The sequence below is a fragment of the Lepidochelys kempii genome, chromosome 13 (assembly GCF_965140285.1).
Source record: "Lepidochelys kempii isolate rLepKem1 chromosome 13, rLepKem1.hap1, whole genome shotgun sequence".
NCBI classification, from domain to species: Eukaryota; Metazoa; Chordata; order Testudines; family Cheloniidae; genus Lepidochelys; species Lepidochelys kempii.
The window spans coordinates 26,757,778-26,774,660 of NC_136392.1; positions in this window are offsets into that span (position 1 = coordinate 26,757,778).

Sequence of the window (16,883 nt, forward strand, 5' to 3'; positions counted from 1 at the left end):
TGTTTAGTATGCGGAAGAGAAGAATGAAGGGGGATTTGATAGCTGCTTTCAACTACCTGAAAGGGGGTTCCAAAGAGGATGGATCTAGACTGTTCTCAGTGGTAGCTGATGACAGAACAAGGAGTAATGGTCTCAAGTTGCAGTGGGGGAGGTTTAGATTGGATATTAGGAAAAACTTTTTCACTAAGAGGGTGGTGAAACACTGGAATGCATTACCTAGGGAGGTGGTGGAATCTCCTTCCTTAGATATTTTTAAGGTCAGGCTTGACAAAGCCCTGGCTGGGATGATTTAGTTGGAGATTGGTCCTGCTTTGAGCAGGGGGTTGGACTAGATGACCTCCTGAGGTCCCTTCCAATCCTGATATTCTATGATTCTATGATCCTTAGGGCCCTGAACTTTGGCTAGCTGCTTGGGTCAAAAAGGGGCAACACAATTTCAAGGACAGGTATTTATTGTACTTAGAATGCCTTTCACTGACCTTTGACTAGCTCTCCTGGCAGATTCCTTTATCCAGTGGCAGATGACTCTGTCTCTCTCTCTCTCACACACACACACAGAGGCTAGGAAAAAGCACTTAAGCATGTGTTTAGATCCATCCTTATTCAGGGCAGTAAATATGCGCAAGACTCATGCTGAAGTCTGATTAACTTCAGTGGGATTTACCGTGCACTTACCTACTGCCCTGAACAGGGATGCTTTCCAGAATCATGGCCTCAAGCAAGAAAAGAACTTAATTTTTTGTAAATTGTTGAGACAGTGTATGAAAGGAAGCCCAAAGTGTCTTTAAAAATAAGAAGGGAAGTAGTATATTTTTACTCAACAGAGCAAATGCAACAGCTGTGGGCAATAGTCAGCAACTGCTTAGGAATATTATATTTCACCTCTCTACTCATCTCATGGAGACATAATTTGCCGTAGAAACATAGGAACTGCCAGACTGGATGAGACCAATGGTCCATTTAGTCAGTATCCTGTCTGTGACAGGGACCAGGACCAGGTACTTTAGAGGAAGGTGAAAACCCGCATAAATGGACCGTTATGGAATAACCAAACAATAGGGGATTTTTCTTCTACCTCTAGGCAGGTAGTGGTTGGCTTGTGCCCTGCAAGCTGAGAGTTTATAACCTATCTACATGTTTATCCTGTCCAGTGTAAGTACAGGTGTGCTTATCTATCTATCTATCTATCTATCTATCTATCTATCTATCTATCTATCTATCTATCTATCTATCTATCTATCTATCTATCGAACCTTTTTTCAAATCCTACTAATTTACTGACCTCGTTGGTGTCTTGTGTCAATGAGTTCCACAGGCAATGTGTTTTTATAGGTGCCTTTTGATTTCACTGATTGATTGTATCCTTGTTCTTGCAACAAACGAAGGTGTGATCAGGAGTGCACTCTCCCTTCATCCCATTGGTTATTTTGTACTTCTCTGTCATATTCTCTCTTATTCGTTTCCTCCTGAAAGCAAACATCTCTTCACTCTTTCTTTCCTCATAAGGAAGTCTTTCCAGCTCTCTAATCTTTGTCCTTGCCTTGCTCTAGACCTCTTTTATCTCCACTTTATTTGTGTCATACCATTTCTGTGCTCTCTCAAATAACTTATTAGATCATGTCCTTGTCAATGCTCTGATGAACGTAGTGCACCCAATGGATTTCCGACTACTACTGTGAGATAGGAAATGTACCACAGCTATTGCCTCTCACCCAGCAACAGGCCTGGATTAACTTTTTGTGGGCTCGGTTCCAAACATAGTTGTGTGCCCCTATGAGGGCAATGGAACATGGTGTGGGGAGGTCGGTCCTTGGACCGAGGGGCCAGCCAGGGGCAATGGCATGGCCCTGCTCCTCCCGCGGTGAGGGCACAGTTTACAAGCCGGCAGTTGCCAGATGCACACTGGCTCACCCAGCCCTGTGCTGCCAGCATGCCCCTTCCCTGTGGGGTGGGTCCAAGCCCTGCTGCACAGGCCCCCCACCCAGCACCTCCTGGACCCACTATGCCCAGCACGCCCCCCCTCCACAAATGCACAGTGCCCTGAACATTACCACCCCTGCCCAACACCACTACTCTCCCACACCACAGTTGCCCAGTACCCCACACAGACACCCCACTGCCCAGCACCCCAACATGCATCTCCCCATCCCACTGCCCAGTACCCTTCCCCACAGCCTCACCACTACTACACAGTGCCCCCCAAGAGACCCCCCACTGCCTAGCACCCCAAAATACACAAATCTCCCCCACTGCCCAGCGCCTCCCACCCTCTCACATCCCAGCATTCCCCCCACAGACCCACTCCCCCATGCCCTGCTCCCAGGCTCTGCTGAGCTAGCGCAAAGCAGGGATGCCCCCTCCCAGCACAGTGCTAGGGGGCAGGACAGCTGAAGCTCAGGAGCAGAGAGTGGCCCCAGGGCCCCACCCAGCCCTACCCACCTGGTGCTGATGGGACTCATGGTGGAGGAGGAGTTTCCTTGCCGGGGGGGAGGGGGAGGTGCAGCCTCCAACTTCACCAGCCCGCCACTTCCACAGAGCAGCAGGGAGAGGTGGGCCCCACCCCTGGGTAGTCCGAATCAGACGGTCACCGGCCTGGAGCGGCAGCAGCTGAGGGCTCCTCTCTGCCCCAGCTCTCCTGGCGGCTGCCTGCCAGTGACGAGGGCAGAGAGGAGCCCTCAGCCAGCCACCAGCCAAAAGGAGCAAGCAGTGGGCGGGGGTGTGGGGGTGGGAGAAGAGGTCGGGGGGGGGAGAAGAGGTCAGGGAGTGGGGAGGAGCCAGTTGGCGGGATCAGGGCAGAGAGAGAAGCCCTGCTGGCTGGCCGAGAGGAGCAAGCAGGGGGTGAGGGAGGAGTAGGGTGACCAGACAGCAAAAGTGAAAAAACCGGATGGGGGTGGGGGGTAATAGGAGCCTATATAAGAAAAACACCCAAAAATCGGGACTGTCCCTATATAATCAGGACATCTGGTCACCCTAGGGAGGAGCCGGGGGGTAGAGAGGAGCCAGCTGCTCCGGGCACAGCGCAAGTGTGGGAGGGGTAGCAGTGGTTTGAGCATTGGCCTGCTAAACGTAGGGTTGTGAGCTCAATCCTTGAGGGGGCCATTTAGGGATCTGGGGCAAAAATTGGGGGTTGGTCGGGATTGGACTAGATGACCTCCTGAGGTCCCTTCCAACCCTGAGATTCTATGACATGATTCTAAGTGGACCGGGCTGGGCCGGGCCCCTTTTGAGCGTGGGCCTGGTGCCAGTGGTGCCATTGTAAACCCGGTACTGCCCAGAAAGCCCTAGTAACTGTGGGAATGGCTACACCACAGTCGGGAGGTGTGATTGCAGCACATGTAGACATAACCAAGATTGCTTTGATTTAGCTAGATCCAAGTTAACTCCAGTAATGCAGCAGCATGGGCTAGCCCTGCCTCCTCAGAGCTTTGGGTACATACTTGTGTGGCCACCAGCTTGCTGCTACATCTCCACTGGTATTATTATTTGAGCTAGGTTTGATCAGCTATAGCAAAGCTAGCTCAGGTTTCCCTACACCTGCTGCACTCACACGCCTGATTGCAAAGTAGACATAATGGGGACCAGCCCAGACAGGGAATGAACATCTTCCACTGCCATGCACCTTAAGCGGTTGTTTACACCAGTGCAAAGTGAATGCAGTATGGCTGACTAGTGATTTTGGGGTCCTATTCTACCTGCCTCATGAAAACTTGTCTCCTGAGGTTGGCAATATTATAGAATGTAAAGTGGATGTCAAATGCTACGAAGTCAGAAGGGTGGCACTTTGCGCACACTTTGCACTGGTTTAAATGATAACACACAGTGGTCGGCGGTGGTGCATCGGGCACCCTGGTGTCTAACTGGTTCTGTATAAACCAATCTGGCAATATATCTGCCTAGATTGATGAGAGGTGACACAAATTTGTCGCCTCCCAGTTTCCCCAGCCAAAGAATTAGCAGCAACATAGAACAGAAAAGTGGAGACTTTTTCAAAGCCATGCAGCTGGGTGCAGCATGGGAGAGCATACCAAAGGGAAGAGGAAAATGCTGGAAAGAAAAGCTCAGTCATCTCCCAAATTCATATTCTCTGGAGCAGTGGTTCTCAACCAGGGGTATGCATATCCCTGAGGGTACACAGAGGTCTTCAAGGGGGCACATCAACTCATCTAGATATGTGTCTAGTTTTACAGAAGGTTACATAAAAATCACTCTCGAAGTCAGTAGAAACTAAAATTTCATACAGACAAAATGAGACAGTCAGCAATTTTTCAGTAACAGTGTGCTGTGACACGTTTGTATTTTTATGTCTGATTTTGTAAGCAAGTAGCTTTTAAGTGATGTGAAATTTGGGGTATGCAAGACAAATCAGACTCCAGAAAGGGGTACAATAGTCTGGAAAGATTGAGAACCATTTCTCTGGAGTATACAAGCATTGTTCCTCATATTTTGCTTAGCTTCTGTATCAGCTTCAAACTTGGCTACTTTGTGCTCAATACCCTCTTCCAAATTGCATGTCTTCACAATCCACCTAAAATGGTGTCCTGGAGTAACTGCCCCCGCACCTTGAAAATATTCCATATGTGGTTCCCCACTAGTTTTCCATTAAGCCCCCTCATTGAACTCTTCCCCAATACTGGCCAAAAACCCTTTGAAAATCCATACTTCACTTCTTCTACTTGGCATGGCAGAGATCTTGAAAGACCTCCAGAAGAATGTTCAAGCACAACTTCTCTGCCTGACCCCTGCGGTGGAGAAAAGATTCTCAGCAGGTGTAAATCAAAGGAGATAGGCTGATTTACAGCTCTAACTCTCTGTCAGTCCACAAACATTATAATTGACGTGTCTTTTCAAAACATCCCATTCCAGTCTCTTCATTTTACGAGTGAGGCTCCTCCACCCCAGAGAAAGTGGCATTAATTTCCCTCCTCCCTGTTAAAAAAAAAAACTCTTCAGATGGAACATGGGAAGTAATTGCTAGGTATGTGTTTTATTGTTTTCCATACTCTATAAATGTTCATTCAATGTGAGCAGTTGCTGAAAGAGTAACGTAATTAAGGTTGATGACAATTTCATAGTATTGATTGTAAGTTCATTTGTGCCATTAATAAAAACAAACAAGCCACTATTTATTTTGTCTTAATGACTGTAAATACTGTTATAAAGTATGCATAGACACACACACAAACAACTATGCATGAGATGAGCCTTTACCTTCCCACTAATCACAGATAAGCAGCTATAGATTACAAAGTTAGAATTCCATGTTTGGGTTTTGCTAGAGGCGGTAAAATTTTTCAACTGTTTTTCTTTAAACCATTTTATTTAATGTACCTTTTGGGAATCATTAAAAATAAGTGAATAAATTTCATGCCATTCCTCATTTTTAGAGGAAAATATGCATTATTTTCCAGTTAGTTTCTAACACTGGCCTTTGTGGAAATCTACATTGAAGAGCATTCAAGTGTAAATTAAAGCTATAATACCTATCAAAGGGTGCATGCATGTGCATTTCTTTATCAAACTGGTATCTATGCTGTGCTATGAAGATACAAGCTGGTACGCCGTGACATCCCATTTGCACCCTGCTGCAGTGCAATGGAAGTCCTGGAGTGTGGCTTGGCTAACTACTCCTTGAAAGCATGGTAAGCCAAGCTGCACTGCAGGACTTCCACTGCACTCGAGCAGTGTCCACACAAGATGTTACTGTGTGGCAAGGTGGTGTGCTGTACATTCACATCCTGGCGTGCTGCACTGTGTAGATATGGCTTTAGTAAAGGTTCTGGGTGAAGGCTCTGTCAGGTTCTCATTGTATCTGAGCACTGCACTCAAGAAAAGCATTTTCTTTGCACTCCACATTCCAAAATGTCATCTGACCATTACTTTGGTTGTAAATGGCCACGTAGGACATTTTCTTCTGGTCTGTGGGAATACCATTTAGGGACATTATAGGTCAGATTCTGCCAATCTTATGCTGAGTGGATCTATGGCAGAGTAAGGTACTCCTCAACCTGAGTAAGGGTGTCAGGATTTGGCCCTATGTGCCTGCATCTAGTTTTTTTCTGGACTCCTTTTTTTCCATGCCCAAATTATGTATAGACGCCTGAATCTGTACATCTGATTAAAGGAAACAACTATGAACATTTTAATAGACTCCAACCTTGCAAGATTTATGGCAGCCAGTAGGAAAAGGAATGCACATTGGGGGTTGGTCTGTCTCTGTTTAACCTAGGTTTTTCTCTCTTTTAACTTGGGTGCAGGAGGGGTGAGGGGTTGGGCTCTGAGGGGGAGTTTGGGTGCAGGGTCTGGACTGGGGTAGGGGGTTGGGGTATGGGAGAGGGTGAGGGGTGCAGCGCTTACCTTGGGTGGCTTCCGAAAGTGACCCACACACCCCTCTGGCAGCGACTCCTAGGCAGGGGCCAGAGGGGTCTCCATGCACCGCTGCCTGCAGACACCACCCCCACAGCTCCCATTGGCCACAGTTAACAGAGTCGGTGCATGTGGGGGGGGCAGCATGCGGAGACACCACCCCCCGTCCTGGGGTTGCATGGACATGTCGGCCACTTTCGGAAGTGGAGCAGGTGAGCAGGAAGCTGCCTTAGCCTCATTGCGCTGCTGGTGGTGGTGGCAGGGGCCTCGGGCCCTTTTAAATTGCCTGAGGGCAGCATGTGGGGCTGGGGGGGACACTCCATGGGAGGTGTGTGGGGGTGGCAGGCGGGGCCAGGGGAGAGACTCAGCCCCGAACTTTGGTGGAGCCGGGCCCCCGGGCCCTCATATTGGTGGAGCATGGGCACCTCGGGCCCATACAACTCACTGCCCCTACCCCTTCAGTTCTGTTTTAACTACTCTGTCAGCCCATCAGCTTCCATCCCCCCTCCCTCACACTCTCTGTAATGATTGACTTGTGGATCATAGTGTTTGCTCCATAAGGTAAGCATTCATGCAGGTCTGGGGAACACAAAGCCAGCCAGAAAGCTTCAAAGACTCTATACTTTGCTTGCAATACACACGAGAAAAACAGGTTGAAACAAACTCTGGAGCAGTTAATGACAGAGTTCCAGCACTACCTTCCTTCCTGGTGTGGGTTTAGCAGTTTCGGTTTCCTACTCGGCAGTAGCAGACAGTCTGAAAAAGCCGGCAGTGGCAGAAGGTGCAGAAGTCACAGCATGGGGGAGAGGGTGGCTTGCAGTTTTTCCAAGTAGCCACACAATTAGGTGGGTGTGTGGGCCTGGGCCTGCGGGATTTTCTTGTCTCGGTTTTTCTCTGCAAGACAGAAATGAAAACTTTTATTAACTCTACAGCAATCCCAGATCATGAATAAAGCATCAATACATGACTTGACCAAGAGAAATGTTGGTTTGAGATCAGGAGCAAATACCTAATAATGTGGCCAATATTGGACATTAGAATAGCCTCTCAGAAGAATTAGTGGAAGCCCCAAGCCCAATAGCCTGAGTTATTTAAAACAGCACTGGACAGGGCCCTGGAGAATACACTGCTATCCTGCATTAGCAAAGTGATGGACCAGATGATCTGAGGGTCGCTCATAATACTTTGCCCATCTATGTCTTTTTATGTGAAGATCTCAGAACATGTTTCAAAGCTCACAACACCTCTGCAGAGTTGATATCAGCCCTGTTTTATAAACAAGGAAACTGAGTCACAGAGAGGTGAAGTGAAACCTGGGAATGGAACTCAGGTTTCCTGGCCCACACACCGGTGCTTTAAACACAAGTCTAACAGCCCCCTTAAGAGAGTTTGTCAATTTTTAGGGCCATATTTTTAGAGCCTTTTAAAATTATTCCATAATAGCAGGGTAAAAAAACAGCCACCACCCTGCATGTAGGCATGTGCAAACTGCTAGTCAAGTATGCACCCAATTCCTGCATGGAAACCCCTATTTGCAAGAACAAATGCAAGTTTTTAGGTGAGCAAACAAAATCTCTTGCAAATCTTCTAGCCCAGTGGTTCTCAAACTAGGGGTACCGCTTGTTCAGGGAAAGCCCCTGGTGGGTCGGGCCGATTTGTTTACCTGCCACATCTGTAGGTTTGGCTGATCATAGCTCCCACTGGCCGCGGTTCACCGCTCCAGGCCAATGGGGGCTGCAGGAAGGGTGGCCAGCACATCCCTCAGCCCGCGCCGCTTCCTGCAGCCCCCATTGACCTGGAGCGGTGAACTGCGGCCAGTGGGAGCCGCGATCAGCCGAATCTGTGGATGTGGCAGGTAAACAAACCGGCCCGGCCCGGCCTGCCAGGGGCTTTCCCTGAACAAGTGGCGCCCCTAGTTTGAGAACCACTGTTCTGGCCCACTTGTGGAGATATTTTGCAAATGCAGCTCCTTTTGTCTATGAGTCATTACAAGCAGAATCTTTCTGTCCCAGCATGCAAAAGGGGGTGGTACCTGGGACCCCAAAGCTCCAGGTACATAACAAGTGGGATTTCCATTATTAACCTCAATTTTTTTCAGAGGGCTAAGACTGAGGGTAAAATTTTCAAAAGTGCCTAAGTTATTTAGGAGCTTAAATCCTATTGACTCTGGGCAAGGCTGTCCCTAGGGGGATGCGGGGCCCAGGACATAAGCACCGAGTTTCTATACTGCCAGGAGGGTGCTCCCCCCTGGCTCCACCTAGGCCCCACCTCACTCCACCCCTTCCCTCAAGGTCCAACCCCCACCCTGCTTCTTCCCACCCCTGCTCCACACCTGCCCCCACCCCGCCCCTGCCCCGCCTCTTCTCCACCCAGTTCCGCCCCCTCCCCCAAGCGTGCTGCGCCCTCGCTCCTCTCCCCTCCCCCCCAGCGCCTCCTGACGCCACAAAACATCTTATCCGCAGCAGGCGGTAGGTGCTGAGAGAGACGGGGAGGTGCTGATTGGCAGGGCCCGCCGGTGGGCAGGAGGTGCTGGGGGGATGGAGGGGGAGGACTGGTAGGGGGGCTCCTCTTCGCCTTCCCCTGCCAGCCTGCCTACCGCTCACCTCCCTGTTCGCGTCCTCACCCTGCTCACCCACCCACCTCACCTCCCCGCCCACTTCCTCACGATTTTATTGAAGCACAGGGCCCCTGAAGCATGGGGCCTGGGGCGGTCTCCCCAATTCACTGTACCCAAGGGATGGCTCTGACTTTGGGAGGCAAATGGAGCTGCATACGAAAATGGAACCCCCAAAATTGTGATTTTTAGGAGGAAAAAGACTTAACTGACAGAGTTAAATCACAAGAATTCACCAACAAGCTCCTGAGGAGAAGTTTCAATGGGGAGGGACCAGGCAGGCCACTACCCACAAAAAGAGAAGGAAAAGCAAATACCCTAGTTTCATTCTGGCTGAGGGCCCCTATGCCATGAAAAGCAATCATGCTTGTTAAAGACGCCTGTCCTTTCTCTACCCTCCTCCTGGCTTCCACTGAGATGTAGGTATCCAGCAATTTCCAACATTTAAGCCTTGACATTTACAAGCAAGGAACCTCTAGCCAAGCAGCAAGTCAATCAGCGTTAATCCAGCAATTTCCAACATTTAAGCCTTGACATTTACAAGCAAGGAACCTCTAGCCAAGCAGCAAGTCAATCAGCGTTAATCAGCTGCGATGAGAAAACCACAGGCTAATCTTTTCAACCACCTATGAGCTGCCTGAGGCACCGCTCCCTTGGCATTCTCGCACTTGCTTTTTTCACTCCAGGTGGTGAGTGTATGTACACGTGCATGTGCGAGAGCATGTGTGCAATGAATAAACAGAATTTATCTGAGAACGACACCTCTAGAATAGTTCCATAAATATCTAAACCAGCCCTTGGTTAAACAACCTCGCTGTCTGAAAGAATACATCCCTATGTATTTTATGGATTAGGAGTTGTATATTGAAACCAGGCTATTTTTATCTACATTCTTGTTTGCTAGTTGAAATGAACAAGTTTTGATGTCCTAAATTTTACTGAATGCTTTGTGAAACCTTATGTTGTGGGGCAGAGCTTAATTTCTAATCACCTGTCATTTGGGCAGGCTGCCTTAATTGGCAACAGAGCTGTAGTCTCAATATTAGCTTTAACCTGTGAGTGGTTTGAGCCCGTGCTTAATGGGCTTGCCACATCAGTTATGAAAGTAAAAAAATTCCTTGAGCCCTAAGTGAAAGATAAATTCCCTTGAACGGTTAGCAGTATAGGGGCTATCATACACAGCTGAGCATTTCTGATTCCTTCCAGAGGAGAGCCAATGGTTCACTAGCCTGCTTATTGTTAATATCCTAAGAGCTAACATCTTCTCCCATGCCTCAAAGTTTATAAAAGTGCTCATTTTTCATGAAAAATAATCCTTTGTAAGGGCCTGATCTTGAGAGATGCTGAGCACATGTCCCGGACTAAGTGGCAGTGGCTCAGCTTGTCTCAGGATATGGCTCTAATTTTGAATGTGAATTTTTTACCTCGCTGAAAACCTTTGGGCACGTCAGTGCATGCACAGAACTAAGTTCACGCATGCTAACTGGCTGTTGGCAGAGATAGGTCAAGGAGGAGCTATTCTGATCTGGATTAGGGTTAGGTTATGGTTCACAGTTGGTGAGTTTATCAGAGTTAGGGTTTAGTTTAGGATCTGAGGTAGGGCTGTCAATTAATCACAGTTAACTCATGTGATTGACTCAAAAAAATGAATCGCGATTTAAAAAATTAATCGCGATTAATCACACTGTTAGACAATAGAATACCAATTGAAATGTATTACATATTTTTGGATGTATTTCTACATTTTCAAATATACTGATTTCTATTACAACACAGAATACAAAGTATACAGTGCTCACTTTACATGATTTTTTATTTCAAATATTTGCACTGTAAAAATGATAAACAAAAGAAATAGTATTTTTCAATTCACTCATACAAGTACTGTAGTGCAATCTCTTTATTGTGAAGGTGTAACTTACAAATGTAGATTTTTTTTGGTTACATAACTGCACTCAAAAACAAAGCAATGTAAAACTTCAGAGCCTACAAGTCCACTTAGTCCTACTTCTTGTTCAGCCAATTGCTAAGACAAACAAGTTTGTTTACATTTACGGGAGATACTGCTGCTTGCTTCTTATTTACAATGTCACCTGAAAGTGAAAGAGGCGTTTGCATGGAACATTTGTAGCCAGCATTGGAAGGTATTTACGTGTCAGATATGCCAAACATTCGTGTGCCCATTCATGCTTTGGCCACCATTCCAGAGGACATGCTTCCATGATGATGCTTGTTAAAAAAATAATGAATTAATTAAATTTGTGACTGAACTCCTTGGGGGAGAATTGTATGTCCCCTGTTCAGTTTTACCTGCATTCTGCCACATATTTCATGTTATAGCAGTCTCGGATGACCCAGCACATGTTTGTTTTAAGAACACGTTCACAGCTGATCTGACAAAACGCAAAGAAGGTACCAATGTGAGATTTCTCAAGATAGCTACAGTACTCCGCCCAAAGTTTAAGAATCTGAAGTACCTTCCAAAATGTGAGAGAGATGAGGTGTGGAGCATGCTAAGGGGGCCAGGGACCCCTGGGCCCTTTTAAATCATCCGGACCCCTGGGCAATTGCCCCCCTTGCCCTTGTTGTCAGGCCTGGGTGTGTCTGCCAGTTTTTAAAGATAAATGCTCAAGGAATTGTGTAGAAAAAAGAAGTTTGACTCCTGGTCCAGAAATAAAATAAATAAATAAGGCTAACTGCTAAATTTACATAGGTTTTGTAAAAATTTTGATTAAAAAAATCTACATGCATGCTTCTTCAGATTGGTGCTTTAACAATACCAGTATTATACAGTAATATGCTGCAATGTATAATTCCATAAAATGGGGTTAGAAAACCCTTCAGACTGGCTCAGGAAAACATAATCTAGTTTAAGATTCATATGACTCCACAAAAGGCCATATGGTTGGCTCAACCAGCACTGGCCCTATGAGTTCTGTTTAAAAGCTCCCACGAACAGGCTTTCTGCCTTTTGGCTTGTGATGATTGGTCTGGTAAGCTGCTTTTTTCTTTTCTCTGCCTTTTTTCTTTTATATATAGATATATCTATATATCTATATATATATCTTTTTAAGCTTTCTTGGACATCTCGGAAAGGGAGCTGCAGAACAACCATGCGCCACATACATGTAACTAACTATAAGTTTACATTTTCTCTCTCTGTTAATATTTTGTAGCTTTTATGCCATGATCTAATTTCTCTAGACTTGTGCTAACTGCACAATATTTTCCTCTAAAAACACTGAAAAGTTATGAATTAATATATTAACACCTCTCCTTTATTCTGTGTTAAGTCTTTTTGCATTTATTTAATTTTACTTAGAATTGTACTAGTGGTTTTGTACAATTATTGAATTGACTTTATTTAGTACTGGCAGAAGCCCTGGAAATCTGTCAAAAACATACAATGAGGAAAGGTATAGAGTTATTACTTCTTTCATAATAACCTTACAGTGTTAAGAGAATAGTCACGCACCTTGGATTCTTTCTTCTTCTCTGCCTCTTTCCTGCTTACTTTCCGGGATGTTTTGGTTAATTCTTCAAAGAGAAAATAAAACATAGCATGGAGTTAAGTGTGTATTTACTGTGAGGCATATGTGATTGTTTAATTTAGATATACAACACTGTTTTTGTGCCGATGTCTTTACTGATAAGAAATAAAGTAGCTTCACTAACTTATCTTCTTGGAGCACAGGTTTTGTAAATTCAGGAAGTCCTTCTGAAGGAGCCGTTCTTATATAAACATAGTGGGTCGGAGGTCATGTCTATACAACAAACTTTGATCGATGCAAGTTATATCAGCATACGGTGTCAATTAGTATATCGCATGTGTGCATGCATATCTGGCCGCTTATGTCAGCGCAGCATGTACTCACCAGGAGTGTTTGTCAATTAATAGTGCGGTGCACCATAGCTATATATCCCAGTATGCAACTCGCCATCGTTTAGTGCACTGTCTTTTGGGAAATTTTTGCAGTGCATGGTGGGACAGAAATTAGGCATACAAGGGTGATTAAGAGCTAGGGGTCAAGTTCCCATCATGCACTTTCTCCATCCCATAATGCCATCCATAGCCCATAATTTTTGCACCTTTTTAAAAAGCCCCACAAACCTGCATGACATTTTTGCTGGCAACCATTTCTGACTGAAACTTGGATCCCACACAGCTCTGCGCTATTGTCATAAGCATTGCAAACACAGGATGAATGAACCTCCAGTATGTGCAGAGCCGCAAGAAGAGAACCACAGCGATGGGGAACATGACCATTATGGAGGACAGATTGCTGTGGGACATAGCGCAAACCAATTCAAGGTTGTCAGTGGTGGTCATGGAGCAGCTGCAGATGGTAGAGTGCCATGCCTGGGCCTGAGAAATGAGAACTGCCTGGTGGGATCGCATTGTAGTGCAAGTTTTTGATGATGAGCAGTGGCTGCAAGAATTTTTGGATGAGAAGGATCACATTCTTGGATCTGTGTGTCAAGCTCACCTCAGCCCTTCAGCACAAGGACACGAAGATGAGAGCTACTCTGACTGCAAAGAATGGAATGGCAACACTGGATTGCTATTGGTCAAAGGGAAATCATTTTGGAGTTAGAAAATCCACAGTGGGGGCCGTTGTCATGCATGTGTGCAGGGCCATTAATCATCTCCTCCTATGCAGGATTGTGACTCCTAGTAATGTGCAGGGGACAGAGCATGGATTTGCAGCAATGGGGTTCCCAAACAGCAGCAGGGTGATAGATACACATCCCTATTTTGGCCCCAGTTCACCTTGCCTGTCAACAGAAAGTGCTACTTTTTTATGGTTATGTGACCATTGTTGGGTCACTGGGATGCTTCCCTGATATCAGCATGAGCTGGTCATGGAAGCACGTCACTTGCATTTTTAAGAACACAGGACTGTTTAGAAAGATGCAAGCCAGGACATTTCTTCCAGACTGGTGGAGTACCATTGGTGATGTTGAAATGATTCTGGGGGGATCTAGCCTATCTCTTGCTCCCCAAACTCATGAAGTCATACAGGGGCCAGCTTGGCAGCACCAAGGAAACATTCAATGAAAGTTGAATGTGCTTTCAGTAGCTTGAAGGGCCGCTGGTGGTGTTTACTGACAAGATTGGATCTCAGTGAGAAAAATATCCCAATGGGTATAGCTATATTGTGTGGTGCTTGGTGTACATTGATGAATATAACACTGCCTGTTAATGCAGCTATTTGTGTTGTGACGCTTGCTGCACATTTATAATTATTACACTGTCACTGGCCCTATGAGTTCTGTTGCCCTGTACAATAACTAATAGTAGATGCTTTCAGTACCGTTAGGCATTGTGCAGCATATGTGGTGTAGTAATGATGATGAATTAATTTCCAAAAAATAGAATTTTATTGAGTACCAAAACCAGTGCAAAAATATGTGCAATTTAAAAGAAAATGTAATAAAAACTTCTCAAATAAATTATTTATTTATTAATAAATAAGAACAGAACTTAACAAGATAAAGAACATTCATGTCAATTTCAGTCCATTTATGCTACAGGCACAGCAACCGTGGCTCTCACAGGCCATGTATGTGAAATTGTGATTGTCCTTACTGTTGCCCGGAGTGCAGTAGTAGGGGTAAGGATGCAGCCATGAAGAATATTGGGGGGTGTAGGGAGATGCGATGGCAGAGTTATTGATTGACTGCAAAGGGAGGAGAGCCTGTGCTTACAGAACTTGCAGGTCAACAGAAGTTTGTAATATCTGTGTTTGCTGCTGGAGAAGCCCCATTATGTCCTGGTGCATCTCCTTCTCCTTTTCCTGCTGGGACTCCTGGGCCTTTCTCCTCTCTGCTCTTTCCTTCTCCATAGTGTCTGAAATATTCATCCTCCAGGCCCTTTGTTCATGGTCTGATGCAGCATTGGCTTGCAGGATCTCTGAGAACATATCTTGCCTGGGTCCTCTTCTTACTCCTCTGTATCATGGTCAGGCATTCCATTGGCGGGGAGGGGGGAACTCCCTGAGGCCGCAATGGCAGCAGCTGCCAATAAAACACATAGAGGTACCATTGTGTTTATAGTCACAACGGAAAATGAAAGTTAAGTTTCAGAACTCCCATCCCTTGCTCCCCTAAAGTTTTAAACAAGGCTTGCTTATTGACCCTTCAGCCTTGGAGCACCTCTGCAAAGCCCAGCCATGGTAAGTATGGCCCAGGAGGGCCATGCGGGGAATGAGGAAGGAATTGTTTGCCTGCATGAAACCCCAGTTTCTGTAGGTACAAGTGCATGGCACTGGCACTGAGCACTGGCACCATTTCCCACAGGCAGCGATGATTTTAGCGGGTATCTCCCTCCGGGGCCCATACACCACTAGCCTGTGTTCTGCAGTGGTGCCTGCTGAAATAACCATGGGCTGGCATGGGAAAGTGTCCTACTGCCAAGGAAGAAATAAGGCTTCCCTACTAGAAGCCTTTAGGAGAGGATTGCAGAATATCTCCTTGAAAGTTTCATTGAGGTCTCTTAGGAGGATTCAAGGGACATCCCTGTGTTCACAAACAAATTGCTCCGCGTCCCCCTCCTACCCCCCGTCTACTCCTACAGGGGAATGAAAAGCAGATATCAACTCTACTTCTGCTTGTTTTACCGCTACCTCTTCTAGTACAAGTAAATTAATGAAAAGTTGATACCTGTGTCCTGGTAAGCTGGAGTTGGGTGCCATCTGTACATTTAAACATTGTAGCAGGAAATGCATTTGCACATTTCCCCGAGGTTCCTGCCCCTTCATTGGACATGCCCATGCTTGGCTGCCAGGACTGGCTAGTCTGTGGTGGAGCCTCGAACAGGTCCTGGCTCATGGCATAGCTGGATCCCCCATCACATGTCCACCACCCTCCTTTTCCTCCTCACTATCCACAGCAGGGGTCTGTGTCTTGGGCTTCTTGGCGGTGCTCTGTGGGGGGTTGTGGTGTCTCCGTCAGGTGTGACATTCAGCTCGTTGTAAAAGCAGCAGATCTGTGGTTTGGCACCACATCAGCTGTTGGCCTCCCTGACCTTCTGGTATGCCTACCACCGTTCCTTCCCTTTCCTACAGCACTGCTGCTGATTCCTGTCATACACCTTTGCCTGCATCCTCCATGCATTTCTGCGCGTAGGTGTCCACATTTCTACAGCTTTGCCTGCATAGCCTCTTCTCCCCACGGGCCCAGGAGACCCGATACCTCCTGTCTGCTCCAGGCAGGAGCATGGCTGGAGCTTGTGACTAACATGATCAACGGGGCAGTTGCATCCTACAAAGCAGAACTGCTCTGCTAGTTGTGCTCACCAGGCTAGGACATCAGGAAAAGGCATTTCAAAAATGCGTGAGGTTTTCAAAGGGTGGATGAGCATAGGCTGGGGGTATAATAGGTCAGGGACAGCTAAGCCTCCCCTAGCGTTGTGTCGGTCGCTGGACGCTGGTTGTGGGGTTTTCACAGAAGTTTTTGTTTATTATTATGCCCCATGCAGTGTCTGGGGTGGCTGAGGAGGATGTATGTGCTACTCAGCTTCCTGGGTTCATCAGCCATTTCCCTGGACTCCAGGGCAATTGCTGATAAAACCAGGAAGCTGAGTAGCACATACTGCCTTCTCAGCCACCCTGGAACCTGCATGGCACATATCAAAAGCTCCGGTTCTTCAGGAAGAGACGACCTTTTCCCGCGGGGTGGCTTGGGGACTCAGGACGGAAAGTGTGGTGTGGCTCCAGCCAGCCCAGGGCTCCTCTGGCCACGGGTGGGGCTCAGAGCTCCACCTGGCCTGGGGGTCCTCCGGTCACTGGGGGCTCGGAGCTCCAGTCATGGCGGGGAGGGGAGGTTTAGGGCTTCTCTGGGAGGAGGGGACTCTGGTCACAAGTGGGCCTCAGATGGAAGGGATGGAACTGGGGGGGGGGTAAGG